Below are 13,264 nucleotides of genomic sequence, written 5' to 3'. Positions count from 1 at the left end.
AAGAACATGCCTTTTGAATAAAGCAGAAAGAGCATAGTAGTTTGGGATTTTAAGAGGCATCAAAGTAGGATAGAAAGCAAGTTTTTAAGAAGTGTATCAGAAAGTATTACCCAACTGTGCCTTTCCCCAAAGAGGCATCAAATGCCAGAGTGAACAAGCAGCACTTTGGTTTCAATGTGCTGGTTAAGCAGCTTTTTCTTGGGGTCTCTGAAGCACAGTTTAACAAAGGATAATTGCTTTTACTCAAAATTGCAACTGCATGGTTTTCTGAGAGGACTAGGAATTCCCAGGAAGGAATTGTTACCTTGGTGGCTGTTTTTCACAAAAAATCAGCATGTTCTCTTTAAAGAATAATGCAATTGCACTGTACCCCAGCCAGGCTTCAGAGGGAAGGGAAGCCAGAAACCAGAAGTCATAAGATTTGATTGACAAGTTGATTTTGAATAGAATGCAGGCAGCTAGGAAACATTCGTGGCTTTGGTGAAAAGTAGAGACAGCTCCTAAACCACTGTGAAGTCATGAGATTAACTCAGGAACAGTGGAAGCATTTCCAGGGACAAGGAATGCTTGCTGACTGCTGACATTCATTTTTTCTAATAGAAGCAATCCCCTGCAAATGCAACCAATGCTGTCAGTCAAGAGAGCATGATGAAGCAATACTGAATAGTTTTCTTCCTTCCCCTGGTAAAAGCTATGCAGCTTGTTCTAGGGAAAACATCAGTCTGGGCAAATCTCCTTTGTTTTATGTCCATCACTGTGCAGAGGAATGGAGCATGGTTTTGTATCTATGCTTTGTTTACATTCCTTATAGTTCACTGCTCAGGGGTTCTGAGCACATGTGTGAATCCCATTCAGGGTGGAAGGAAGCAGATTTAGAAGTTGAGCTGCTGCCAGCAGTTCTCATCCTTCTGACTAAAGTCCAGATGAACATCTGGGGGATAGAAGGTAAAAAGTGGAGGGACTTTCAACCTGCATGTTTGCTCTCTCGTACAAAAGTAGAATAGGTGTTTCCATTCTGTTCCAACCCCACTGGAGGAAGAAAGGGGGAATGTGAGCTCCCTGCCATCCTGGGACCTGCAGGAGTACTGAGGCACCTGTTAACTTGGCTGTCTTACTGTACAGCAGCCAGGCAGAGCAGGACACCATGGCACTCTAAGATGCAGCAGTTAGAAATAATACTGGCAATTTCTTCTCTTGCTAAACTTCACTACAGTGGCAGCATCAGAATATGGAGTGGCTGGATTCAGGGTCAGTTAATAACCTTTAGATAAACTCTCCCAGTTCCAGGAACCTCATATCTCATCAGAGTTACTGGATTGTCACATATTCTTTATGTGTAAATAATATTTGAGTTGTTTTGGTTTTGTCCTGGATGGTCTTAGGGGTTTTTTCTGTTATGGGGTAGTATGTGAATGAAAGGTCTGAAGCTGTTGTGGGTGGAGATTCTGTGTTTTAAATGGAGCAAACACGATCTCAAAAAGCAGAATCACTTGCTCTGGTGATTACAACACAGAACCAATGAGTGTTTCATTGCCTTGTTGCAGTAGGACTTGATTAATCTTAGAATATAAATTTCCTAGTAATGGTATGTCAGTGTCATTTTGTGACAGTATATCACAAGGTGACATTGATTTTTATATAAAAGTATATGTATAGATATATGTTGGTTAAAGTATCTACTTATGAGATCTTTTAGTGTTAAATTTCTTTGTGGAAGACTGCTGTTAAGCTTAACATTTCCTTTGAAAGAACAGATAAGTATTTGCTTTTTAAATTCTGTGAATAAGTCAATGAAAAATAGAAAATATTGCTTACAATTAAATCCAACAAAACATCCCTAATTTTGCTGACATTTTTGAACAAAACACTTATGACTTTTAGAGTTAGGACATTCACCTTGAGGAGGATCTTAGGAAGAGGATATACAGAAAAATCACTGGCTTTTCATTAATAAACACCCACCAGGAAAATATGATCAGACAAATGTACAGGAACAAATGTAGAGAGGAGGTTTTAGGTTTTAGATCAGAGGTGAAAAAGACACAATCTAATTCAGAGGGGAGGATGAAAAGGAGCATGTGGAAGGAACAGGTAAAGAAAATGTAACTTTAGTCTCATTGATAATGGTATATCTTTCCAACAAATCATAAAATTGTATTTTAGGCAGTTCTAGATGCACAGCAGAAATGCAGTGTGCTTTAAGGGCTATCTGGCAAAAATTCCCACTGCAATGCATCCTGTTAAACATAATGAAGGTAAAGAATGAAGCACCAATAGCTATTTCTATAGGAAGCTGCAAAAATGTAAAATCAATGACTATTAATCTCAGCTTTGCAAAGGTTCAAGGCAGACAAACATTTAGCTATGTGCATATGGTGATAATGACTATGCATAATCAATTCCTGTTGTTTTCTGAAACTACAGGCATGTGCTCAGTAGAAATGTGTTATTTGAGACTTGTAAAAAATTAAAAATTGGATACTTCCAAAGAGGCAAGCAAAAATTATGTTGCAGTCCCAAATTCAGTCCCTTTTCTATCGAACATCAAGTAGCTTCTTTAAAATTTTCTAAAACTCTTATGTATATAGTGTATATTTAACAAATTTTGTCCCCCCTTTTTTTTTTGGAAACAGTTGAAACATGCTGAATGAAAAATAAAATTTTTAAGCCAGTCACTTCGACCCAAATGATCACATTTGTGTCATATCTCAAATATCTGAAACTGCAATGGAAAGTGACAGAGAACTTAATCTACAGACATTCCTACTAATTATATCCCTCCCCCCTTTTTAAAATGCACTACCTTAATATTGTCCAAGGAAAAGTACAACAACACAAACCATCCAATGAACCCTGCAGCAGTAATCCAATCAACAAAAACGTATGGTAAAACTTTTCTCTAAAATTCTACAGGTAAAAGTTTTCTGTCCATATTTTGGGAAACTTAAGAACAAATGACAGTGTAAAATTGCAGCATTGAAAGCAGGTGTTAACCAAAATGAGTCTCTGATCAGGATTTATACTTATTTTTACTTTTTGCTCTAGGAATGAGAGTCACTTACAGTGTACCTAATAAAATCTTCCCATATTGCTGCCTCAGAAGTTTAATATTACCATGTGGTAGGTATAAACTTCAACTGCAAATAATTCTTAAAATCTAGAGCTGTTAATTGAGTGCAAACATTCTGGATCAGTATGGGTAGGAGATATGTGAAACTTGATACCAGCATGAGATTAGCAATTTTTTATGATTATTTCAGCAAGGGAATGTCATCTTAAATACTTTTAAAAAATGTCTGTCTTGCATCCTTTTCCTACAAATCTTAAATATCTTCTTGCAATATTTTCATTTCTCTTGCACTAGACTAGAATATGGCAGGAAGTCCAAATTCAGTATGAATTCTGAATTCAGGAAGAAGTAAAACATTTACCAGTTTGGCCTAGACTGGTGTGCAGTACCAGTCTCCTTCAGTTGTACTTCAGATTACCAGATTATGCTATTATATGTCTGTACAGCCATGTGGAATGAGAAGCCTGTAATTCTTTGGAATTCTTAATTTCGGTCTTATTTCCCACAAATGAAGTGAGATGCAGCTTAGTCATAGTAATTACTAACCTCTCCACCTTTCCTAAAAGATCCCCTGGAAATAATTTTAAAACTTCATCCCTCCTCTTTTTCTGGAATTCTGCTATTGTAGATCCCATTTTAACCCCTCACCACCACCACCCCCAAAATCAGAACAGAAAATGAACTCTGATGGGAAAAGCTGTCTATACGTGATTAATTGCCTAATGGTAATGACTGTGTCAAATCTTCTGGAAGGTTTTCTTTGATTGATAAACTTTCCCTTTTTATTTCATTCCTCCCTCCCAAAAAAACCTCAAAACCCATCAGCTTTTTTTGTCTTTTAATTGCATCATCTTCCCAAAAGGATTTTCCTAGAACACAGGACAATGACATAATGTGTTTAATGTATTGCTTGTAGGCATGCTAAGATTTCAACTGCTATTAACAGAAATTAAAGCTCAACCCCAGAAAACAATTAATTAGACTAAGTGAAATGTATTCATGACCTTGGAAAATTCTATGTGTTCTAAAAATATTTGCTATATTTAGCTTTTGGCAGGCTAGGTTTTAAGAGCATGGAAACAGTAACTTCCTTGCCCACAAAGGTTTAAATTTCTGATACTGTTTTGCTTTCCCATAAGTCATTATAAACATCCTAATTTGGAACTCCATTTTTAAAACCACTTTCTTAAAGGGAGGAGGAAAAAAAAAGACATGAATATGGGAAAGTAAAATATAATGATTGCTGTAAATACTTTGACTAACATTTGTCCAGAAGGACTTGGGCATTGAAACTGTGTTTGTCAGTTTGGATCATTTTATTGATCATCTGGCAATGAAAACTGGAAAACAGATTGACATTTTGTTTCTTGGCCCCTGCCTGTTTCTCATATAGAGATTATTAGCTGGCTATTTTGGGACTGAGAAAAACCTTAGGTTTTTGTAAATAAAAAGATTTGTGGCTTGATGAGGAGGGGTTTTGCAGACACTTTAAGTCCTGGTCCCTAAAGTCTCAAATCTTTCCATCTTACTTGGGCTGGTTTACAAGATCATTTCTACCTCAATCATGGCATCAAAGCAAACTTGATTTTCCATTGTTGTGCATAGAGATGTTTTCTTTAAGATGACTGGGCTCTAGCAAACCTGTCCTTACCTCCGATAGGCTCTGCAACTGCATATTATTTTAATTTAGCATTTCTGATTCATGTGAGAAGCTTCTCCTTAGCTGGAGAAAATTGGAAGCAAATTTCCTGCATTTCAGAAATCTCATTGAGATAAGTTGCTGCATAAACATTACTAAAAGTTAATAAAGTTTGTTACATTTTGTGTAAATGATCTAGCATAGCTGACTGGAAAAGTGATATTGAGTAATCCCACCCTTTTGAACCAGCACACATTTTAGTTCAGTTGTTCTGGGTTGCATTTGGGGTTTAATATTCAGCAGAATGAGACCCAGATGGGAAAATTTTATTGCAAGTTTTTGCCCTTTTTTGTTTAATATATTAAGTTAACAGAATTGTTATTGGTTTTTTCCTCCTGTCTGGATGAAGCTGGCAGATAAGAATTGCATACATAAATAAGATTTGCACGATGGGTGCCATCAGATAAGAGAAGGTGACTTCATTTTTGTGTATACTATGAGGTAGCAACATACAAGCCAGAAAAGCAATTGAAAACACAAATCTGATGCAGGACTAAATATTTAAATTTGGAAAAATCTTTTGTCCAAGAAAACAAAAGGATACAGCAAAAATTTGGCATAAACTTTAACTCAGCTAACTAGTTTTTCCATATGGTTGAGAAATAAGATGATGAGAATGATTCAATGAACGAAATTGTCAATGCACATTGTTATTTTGGAGGGGGACAGAGATGCATTCTAATTGTGATTCAAGTGAAGTTTTAGCTGATAAAAACACCTTTGAGATGCTTTTAAGATGGAGCATGAAAACTCATGTCCTAGAACTCCAGTTTTAAGTGCAAATGTTATCAATTCTGCTGCAAATTTTTAGCCTGTCTGATGAATAATCTTTATACTTTAGTCACTGGATAAAAAGTAGAGCATGAACTCATGACTTGCCATTATGGATGGCTATTACATATGCCCAGGAGGGATCATAACATTTTAATGCAAAGTATCTTTAAGTCCTGAAGCATAAAACCTTCAAATATAGCAGTAACAATAATAATAAAGTAAATTTTAAAAAATGAGAATTCTCAAAAGTTGAAATGAAGATACTTACAACTATTTCTACACAAATATGCTATTTGAGCTAAAGTTCTCATCTCCCAGATTGCCCAGTTAAAGCCAAAACTAGAAAAAACCAAAGATTGGGATAAGATAACTTTTCTGGTGTTTCTAGACAAAGCTTGTGCTTGAAGTTCCTGTGTGGACCTTTCCTCTACTTCAGCCTGAGAGGCAGAAGTCTCCATTGATTCAGTATGACAAAGGTTTTAGTGCTTATGTTTAGTGCTGCTTTTCAACTCCTCAAAGGCACAAATAAAAATCTTAGAACTTGAGGAGCCCAACCCAGGAAACTGAACATTGCTGAGTTAAATTTTCTACTCCTGCACTGCTGCTTTCTCATAGGTCACAGAGCTGTGAAAAAGGGAAATGGGAAGGTAACTGTTGGGATGGGGGCACACACATGCCATAACCACCAAGCCATATGTGACTGCAGAGAACTGCATCTAGCTACTCTGAAATACTTCAGATACTTATAAAAAATAATTTCATGCTCTCCCAGGGGTATACAGTAGTGGAATACTGGCAGCATAAATATGTTGTGTTAAGGAGAAGTTGCCAAGCCATCTGTATCAGAATGTTAAAAAAAAAAAACAACAACAGATATCACCAAATCTTAAAAAACCAAGCAAAAATAATAGGTCTTGTTTTATATGGTGCATGTCAAGAAGGTGTAGTACCTTCTTGATAGAATTTTAACAATCTACTTGAAATAATTAAATTTTAGCTACTAATATTTTGTCATTCAATAATTTAGATTTTAGATAGCAGTTTTCACCTTTGGCCTGGAATCATTCGCATTAAACAAATCTCTGGGCAAAGTATCTGTCAAAGCTATAGAATAGAATAAGCAAAGCAGTTTCAGGAGCAGAAGATTGATGGAAGCTTTGTTTTCCTCCTCTTGTGAGTACCTTTAGGATCCTTCTGTGTCCCCTAAATCCTACCTAGACAGCAGGGGTCATGTCTGTGTGCTGCAAGTGGAGAGGCCAAACAAAACAAAACTGAAACTCTGCTGCTGTAGGTTTTCCCCATAGTAGGGACAGTAGCTTAAATCTGTCTTACAAGCACTGTTTTTTTCACTAACTCTCTGGGAACTTGAAAATATTGTGAGGCCCTGATTACTTTAAAAAATTTGGGCTAAATTTGGCCAACAGTTGTTGAAGGATGGTGGACCAATGAACAAGCAACTTCAGCAAAAGAGTTTTATTTCCCAGAGGACGACAGCACTGTAGGACAGTAAACAACTTGTTCTTGCCCAAATTGGGTTCAAAGCATTGCTCTGAAAGGGATGCAGATTTAACAGTAACACAACTTCTGTTGTAGGCAAATGAAGCATTTGACACTTGTGGCCTAGAAATTCTGAGATAATAAACCTGAAAAATGATGAGTTGCAGATAACAGTAAAAATTCTGTGACTGCAGATGGTTAGATGGAAGACTGTGCTGAGTCACAAGAGGCTATTTCAGAACTTGAGTTTGTGGGTAATGAAGTAGTAACTGAAAAAGATGAAAGGAGGTGTGTTAAAATGCCTTGTCAGAGTCAGTAATGGTGTCAAGTCCTGTATATGGACAAAGGATATGGATACCTGAAAAGGTACTGCAAAAACTGAGCTGCTCCTTTTACATGGGGAACAAGCTTAAGCACTGATGTTACAGAAGTTTTTCAGAGCCTTGTTTTCACTATGTTGATTTTTTGGAACTAAAAATGTCAGAAGTGTAGAATAATGGACTTTTCTAGTGCCAGCTGAAACATGATGTGGCACAAAGCAGGTGCTCAGCTTCTAATTTTCTGTGCTTTGTTGCCATCAACTCATCTTTGCCCAGTTCTCCAAGCCAGTCCCCTATGGTGCTCTCAAAGTCAAATCATCAAATCCTTACTTTCCTTTGTCTGTTTTGTTTCTGCCTTACTGCTCTTATCAGCTACTGTCAAAAGGCAGTCCTTTAGTATTGTTCACTGCTTTCTCTTAAAACAGCCCTAATATATCCCTTCAAAACTTAAAACTTACCATCTAATAATTTTAAATGCAATCTGCTGCTGTTTGGTTTTTTTTTTTTTTGTGTGTGTTTTTTTTTTTAAGCATTACCCACCTTCTTTTCTCTTGTCTTTACTTCAGTTGTGAAGGATCTTTGCAGAGGGTTTGGCTTTCTCACATTTAATAACTTCCCAGCACCTGGCATTAGAGAGCCCTCAGTTAGGATCTATGGATGTAATTGTAATACTAATAAGTAAATAGTCTAAAGTAGCTGAAGGGCTGAAGTAAAATCTCTATCAGTTTTAGAGCTGAGAGCTCTGAATCACATTCACATGATTGCTCTCTAGGTACCTGAATGTACTGTGGTAAAGGTTTTGGGTTTCTTTTCCCTCTTCAGGCCTCATTTGTAGCTACATTCTCTCATAGGATACAAGCAAATTCTGTGGACTTCATTGGGAATTATTTCTACTCTGCAAGTGGAGAGCAGAGCCCATGACTGGACTGAGGCCAGTGTTCTTTAAAAGTTCACATGCCTTCTATTTGCTCTCTAATTTAGACTCCTTCTGACCAAACAAAGGGAGGGGGAGAGGAATGAAAAATCATAGCATCTGTGTCAGTAAAAAATTCTAAGGGTTAACATAACATGATGTAAACTGTTTCATCTGTTCTTCCTACTTGCCCATTTAATCAGAAATGAGTAAGTAGAGCTTATATGCACTGAACTTGAAGAATGCTAATGGGATGCCTGCATCATGTTGTACCCAGAGTACTTATGCCAGAATAGGAGAGCCTTTAATTGTGTAATTCTCTTAGGCAAGAAAAGGTTTCTGAAGAATTACTTTAAATTTAAACTCTCATTTTAATGTTAGGCAGCCTGTTGGATCTCTGAGTTAAAAATTGCTTCAGCTTTAGTTACTAGAGCCAGATGTAACATTGACCTTAAATGGTAAAAGCTCCCAAGAGTGAAAGAGAGGCTGGCCCAAGGGGAAAGAGAGGAATAACTGAAGTTTTAGGTAAGTAATCTCTGTAACCAGGAATAAGCTCTTTTTCAGCCTGAAACAGAACGGAACCGTTTTTCCTCCTTAAAGGTACAGTACCTTGTTCTTGTGATACTGAGGAGCTGCTTCTTTTCTTCTTCTCCCCCACCCCTTCAAATTCTACCTCTTTGTCAGATTTTAGCTGCTTAAAAACTGGGTGTAGTCAATGCAACCTTGTTCTACTTGCAAACTATTTTGGACTATACAGGAATGAAAAAGGAAAAGCTGTGTTAATTTTCTAAGACTTGAATAATAAAGGTATGTAGTCGGTAATTCAAGGTAATCTGATTCCCAGATATTGTCATCTGTATTCAGGGAGTCTTAGGAGCAATCTATGTTATAGAGAAACAGTTAAGTCACAGATTGCTCTTTTTCTTTTTAATTATGACTTCCCTTTCCTCTCCTCATGCTTTTAACAGTGCTGGAGTGGTTCATGTTGGTGGATTATCTACTTGTCTGGAACTTAGCTTTTAAAAAGGTATTTCCAGAGCCATTTCTTTATACAGTCTCTGAGTTTAGTCCTGTTAGATGTAAATTAATACCACAAAGTTGTATTTAATTGGAATGCTGTGAAGAGAAAAACAAATATCTTTAAAGTCTTAAAACATGTTTCCTTTAGTATAAAAAAATCTCATTATTTCCTTTTCCTGATATTTTGGTTTTCAGTTTTATCTGTGCTATTTGGTAGCTATACTGCATTAAAGCGTATTTAATTTCCTTGATAAATTAAAACACATTTTTGTCTTACTAATATGTATATCAAGGTCTTCTTTTGCTTTAGACAGCAGAATGTAAACAACATGAAAGAATGAGGTCAGTGCAAGGAAGTGATAACTGAAATTGGGGACTTATGTTTCTGTTACTTACATTACTAGCAACTTGTGTTAGTGAGTTGATTTTTCAAATCTGCATAGCATGGCTTCACCTGGTGAAAAATTCTCTGCAATCAGTAGTGAATTTCCATCTCTGCAGAGTGATTAGAGCATAGATTTTAGTTTCTGCCATACAGAGATTGGGTGAATTTAGAGTTCTGAGTGTGGACAGTGTTCTTGTGAGTGCTGACAGTTACTGCATTTATGTTTCATATGGTAGGTGTCGTGTACACTTTTGTGAAAGTTTTCGTCATCCAGCTTCAGGAGGCTGTGAGAAACGAATCTTATTTGTTAAAGCATTTCTGATCTTGTTGCAAAACTTGTAATAGTTTTATTTTTCTCTGGACTATCATTATTGAACAGCTTAGTACATTTAGGTTAAACTTCTAGCAGACCTTCATGTTTTACATCAACAGTAATACCCCAAATCAACAATTATACCACACTTGGAGCCTAATAATCTAATGATGCAACTCACAGAAATATAAGTTTATTAGAACAGTGGAAATTAAGAATCAGTCCAGTATATGAAATGCTGAATACTGAGGGTCCTCACTTATACAATGTTCTTGTATTTTGGGCCTGGTTTGTATTTTTTGTATTGTATTTTTGTTCTGATTTGTTGATCTTGCATGTGTTACTTTACTTGTGAGGTTTTATGCAACCCTTCAGCTTCTGCGAGGGTGTACAAGTTTAGATGGATTTCTAGAAAGTGTTTCAGTTTCCATGACTTATTTTTAACAATGTCTAAAGGTTGGGATAACTAATCAGTGTCTAACTCTTCCAAATCTGAACCAAGTATATATTTCTAATACATGATATGGCACTTCAACAACTATTATTCTTGTGTCACACAATTCTTTTATTTTGTAACTTAGAATATGTAATGAATTTACCTATGTGTAAATTTATCTTCAGTAAAGATATTACGATGATAAAAGTAATTTAAATGTAAATTAAAATGTAAAATGTAATTTAATACATAAAGTACAATTTAATTATTTGTGTGCGGTGAACATTGTGTTAACATCAGCACTGATAAGTACCTAGGATTTTCATTGTATTTAACTTTTAGAAATCCACCTGCTTCACATTCTTCTGGATTAAGTTCTAAATTGTCTGTGAAACCTGTATACCTCCCCGCCTCCTATCTTTTTATATGTCAGGGACAGTTTTAATGACTACTGTTCTATTTATCTGGGGCCAAAACATTGGAAACTAAGAATTATCTAGCAACCAGATTCATCACTCCAATATTTAGCCCCAGCTGCTTCCATTCTCCTTTCAATCAGTCTGTTTCCTGATAGCTTTTAAGAATAGTTTGGTGTCAAATAACTTTTTAAAAAGTTATTTAGGACAGTGTACAGCAAGCTATAGGGAGTTGAACCTGGGGGAGACAGATATGAAAGCTTCTCCTTTCAAGGGTTGTATGTCTATGTTCCTCACATGGAGTTCTCCTTCCTCATCTATTTGCTGTTCTTAGACAAGTGTCTAAGTCCAGGAAAAAGAAGGATAAAATGGTTTGTGAGTGGAAGGGGAAAGAAAATCCTTGCTGTTTCAAGGTTTGTGGGCTATTTAAAGATCTGGGGGATTTGTGAGCAGAGATACATCTTTTTGTTGTCCTAACTTGCAGCCTTCCTGTAAACTAAGCAGAAGAATTTCCTTGTGATGTGCTCTCTGCCTGTGCTCCCTTTGAAAAGTGGGTCAAAGAGATGTTTTGGATCTCAGTATCACTGACAGAAAGGAAATCTGAGTGGGTGATGGATCTCTGTAAGCTTCTAAACCAATGACTCAAGACATGAATTACTGCTTATGTACAAGTGTAGAGCTGTTGTGGAGAGCTAAGACTGTGACTTATGGTAGTGCTTTAAATAATAACTCACCTTCCCTCCCTGGAAAGTAGATCCCAAGGATTCTGAAGAGGAGAGAGGGATTTGTTATTTAGAGCAAGTGGACTTGTAACCTCAGGTTTTGATGGAGAGCTTCAACTCTAATACCATCCCTGGATTTAATTCTCTAATCTAAGCAGGTAGACGTAATGGATTTTTTGCTTTATATTTCTTTTCCTTTAGGTTAATTTCAGTGTGTCTATCATTAATTTTATAATCTTAAAAAACAATCTGAGAATTAAATTTTACTTAGGAATTGCAAAACATATTAAATATCTAAAAGATTGAAACAAAACCAACAACAAAGATCACACACTCCCCTCCATTTCAGAGCTGAAATCAAGAATGCCTTACCATGTGCTTTCACTTATCCTTAAAATGTGAGAAACACAAAACCTTTAGGTATCACAAGTAATCTGGAACCTGTACTATTTTGGATCTCTAGAGATCTGTGGATTTGGACAAGTAAGGCCTGTAGAGAATGATCTTTCCTGTGCTGACAGAGATTGCTGGGAGAGGATGAGGGGAGCAGGGAGGGAAGCATGCAAACCTGCCAGCTAACATATGTCAAGTGAGTATGTAAACCCGGAAGTCTTTTCCCCAACTGGAGCATATTCTGTTGTGTTTTGTTGTGATGCACATACATACTTTAGAGTCACTGCTGTCCCCTAATTTATGTGTGAATATGTCTGGTGATTGTCCAAAGAGAGCTGCAATCTCATGGCTATAAAATACAGCCCACTGGATTAGTTACTGGGATTTCTACAAAGAGCAAAGGAGTTGAAAAGTTGATCTAACAAACAGCAGTGGTGGGGAAAGCTTTTTATGTTGGAGCTGCACAATCTTTTCTTACCCATTGTCACGTTTTGCATCCCAAAAATTAATGTGTGATAGAAATTCTGGGCTGCTGGGGCAAGTACAATAATTGCTTTGGGGTAGAGACTTGCCTTCTGAGTAAAATTATTGCTGTTTACATAATTCTGCAGAATGTTTTGTTAGGCTGAAGTTATACATGGGGAATTTGGCTCTGAGTCTTTGCTTTTGAAATCGTCAGCAAAGTTTCCATTGACTTCAGTGTTGCCAGAGGAGGCACTTAGTGAACACCACAAAGGTAAAGACTCTCAGGGCAATCTTAGTAGGAGAAGGTCTATTTTCATCAATCTTATTTTGGAATTAATTTGTACTAAAAAATTACAAAAACAGTAAAATGATAGCTTTTTCTGAAATTTTGGACAAGAAAGATCCTCTAACTTTTAAATGTTCTTCCAGTTTCTCCAGTGTCTTTTAGAAGGTAGTAGAATATAGTAAGGTCTCACACATCAATTAATGTTTCCTGTTAAAACTTCCAAACTTATGCTGTAACTGCTGAAGAGAAAAATTAAAAATTAAGTTGAAGGAGAGCTTGTGGAGAGGAAGGGAAATAATTTGACAGTGTATGAAAATTGCTTCCCAATTTCAGCCGCTGAATTTCCCATATTTTTCTTTATAAATTACAAATGAAAGGCACTGACCTCTGGGCTCATGAAAATAGAATTACATGACTGGGGCCTGGTTGCAGTGGAGGGTGGAGTTTGCCCCAGGAGGAGGTGCTAAATCAATCTGATGTTCTGCACATCACCTCAGACTGGAAAAGTCTTGGAAGCAGCCCTACATATTGTGCCATGTTCCCTTATGCCAGTGT

General features: G+C 36.6%; 1 protein-coding gene across 6 annotated transcripts in view; it reads left to right on the top strand.

Moving 5' to 3' along the window:
* The window catches only part of IRAG1 (inositol 1,4,5-triphosphate receptor associated 1), a 71,863-nt gene that overhangs the window by 4,031 nt on the left and 54,568 nt on the right, over nt 1-13,264 (top strand). For 3 of the 6 annotated variants that reach the window (XM_058026122.1, XM_058026121.1, XM_058026117.1), the window contains exon 1: nt 8,742-8,798. The exons of 1 other annotated variant lie outside the window; for it this stretch is intronic. The gene's annotated coding sequence lies outside the window, so the exon portion shown is untranslated. Of the gene's footprint in view, nt 1-8,741; nt 8,799-8,836; nt 8,874-9,239; nt 9,301-13,264 lie in introns of those variants that run through there. 2 more of the 6 variants (XM_058026119.1, XM_058026120.1) reach the window with 2 other exon arrangements.

Source organism: Melospiza georgiana, chromosome 6 (assembly GCF_028018845.1).
Source record: "Melospiza georgiana isolate bMelGeo1 chromosome 6, bMelGeo1.pri, whole genome shotgun sequence".
Taxonomy (NCBI): domain Eukaryota; kingdom Metazoa; phylum Chordata; class Aves; order Passeriformes; family Passerellidae; genus Melospiza; species Melospiza georgiana.
Note: the sequence above shows the minus strand (reverse complement) of the source record. Positions and strands in the feature narration are given on the sequence as shown.